The 1,880-nt window shown below is 39.1% G+C and overlaps 1 protein-coding gene across 1 annotated transcript in view; it reads right to left on the bottom strand.

The window, feature by feature from the left end:
- The window catches only part of LOC122530052 (TWiK family of potassium channels protein 7-like), a 179,303-nt gene extending 178,690 nt beyond the window's left edge, over nt 1-613 (bottom strand). The window contains exon 1 of the mRNA XM_043656688.1: nt 480-613. The gene's annotated coding sequence lies outside the window, so the exon portion shown is untranslated. The remainder of the gene's footprint in view (nt 1-479) is intronic.
- Between the last annotated feature and the right edge of the window lie 1,267 nt (nt 614-1,880).

Genomic DNA, 1,880 nt, shown 5'->3' with positions numbered 1-1,880 from the left:
CAAACTATCTATAGTAAGAAAAGTTTTTGGAAAAAAACGTTTCGATTAAAAAAAAAAAAAAAAAGGAAAAGAAAAAAAGAAAAACGAGAATCGAGCGAGTGTGTCCAGCGGTCCGTTTCCCGAGTCGGCCGCCTTAACGACCGAACGGCCGAATAAAAGAAGCGCCAGCGATCAAAAACTTTCGAATTCATTCCACTCTGCGGAGCGTGTCATCCGCGGCTCGCTCTACTTTCGCCGAATCACTTTGTTTCGACGGACAATAAATGGTCATGCCGACCTGTGACCAATCTACCGAGAACGGTCTAATGAAATCTCCGGCCGATCGATCGCGGTTTCTGGATCGCTCTGGCGCTCGTTGTTAGAGAAAAAAAGAAAAAAAAGAAAAGAAAGAAAAATGACCGTGGACTGGAAGGATGGCGGAGGAACACCGCGGCATCGTCAGGAGAGAGCACAGAACGGGGTAAAATCTTGAAAAATACCTGCGTCTCCTTCGGCTGTTGCCCGGCTTCACCGAACAATGGAATGAGATGGTTGAGTCACGGGATTCCCCGGGTGCGCCGCGATGCCTCGAGTTATTTTTCAAAAGCTTCGCCCGCTTCCCATTTCCTGCCAGCCCGTCTGGAAAGATACGAAAGAAAATTTGTTGTCTTCGTGGCTGGGCCTTGGTACGCGCGGGGCTAACGACTCGGTCGCGTTGTCGTTGGCCTGCGACGACCGATTAGGTAATAAGGAAACACTGAACGACATGAAACAAACGCAACTCTTGCAAACACGTGTCCTTTAAATTTTTTATTCTTTTATTTGGAAATATATAATTAGTGGATTTCTTTTCAGTGTTATGTGCGAATTTTTGTTAATTAAAAATTTTTTTTTTTTCTTTTTCGAGTGATTTTCAGTGTTGTGTGTGAATTTTTGTTTTATTAATTTTATTATTTTATTATTTTGTTAATTTTCTTTTTTTTTTTTGGAGCGATAACAGCTCTTATCACGGTTTTCTAACAAATCGAAACAGCAGAGAAATAAAAGCGTAACAAGAGCGGTGAATCATAAGGCTTCGTATTTGAAAAGGAAAAGGAAGAAGAAAAAAAAAAAAGGAGCAAAAGATGGATGACGAGTGCGGACAAGGGAAAGAATATGGAACTCGCGGGACGTTCAACGGGATCAAGACACCGGTGATAAAGTGTGAAATGCACTCTCTTTTCTGCCTTCTCGTTGAACCGTTTCAATAAGTCCGGATGATCAATTAGGATCAACGTCGCGTAGAAAATTTCTATCGAAAGCGCTTTCCATTTGGACATTGACGATATCTTTTGACGATTTCAAACAGTTTTCGGAAAGTTCTCAAGGGTGAAAATCTGACTACGATGAATCTGGAATCAAGATGTTAATCGCTATCATCGATCGTCAAATAATTGGTTAACGTGTGAGGGAAGTAATCGATATCTGCACATTTGTATTCGATGACTGCACTTTTACTCGGCAGTTTACTTTCATCTACAAATTATTTATCATTTGCATGTGTTTTCCAATGTGTACAGTCCTACAACTTTGTCAGGATTTGTTCCGAGTGTAAAAAAAAAAAAAAATTTTCAAGAAAAAGTCAATTATTTATAATGTATTATTTTTGAGTTGTCGTTGGACTTCAATAACAAATTTGTCCAAACGATCGAAATTTTACACGTGCCCATTCTCATAAATATGTATCAGAGAATTACAAATTTCAACAAGTTATTCTAAATTCAATGGATACTACTATCCAGTAAAGAAGAGATATACCCTTTACTGCTCAAACTGCAAGCGATTTAACAATTTCAATCATACTGAGTACTATAACCCTAAGTGATTAACACGTTTCGACGTGTAAATACAAGTTAATCACT

The sequence above is a fragment of the Frieseomelitta varia genome, unplaced genomic scaffold, assembly GCF_011392965.1.
Source record: "Frieseomelitta varia isolate USP_RPSP 00005682 unplaced genomic scaffold, Fvar_1.2 scaffold_325, whole genome shotgun sequence".
NCBI lineage: Eukaryota > Metazoa > Arthropoda > Insecta > Hymenoptera > Apidae > Frieseomelitta > Frieseomelitta varia.
Note: the sequence above shows the minus strand (reverse complement) of the source record. Positions and strands in the feature narration are given on the sequence as shown.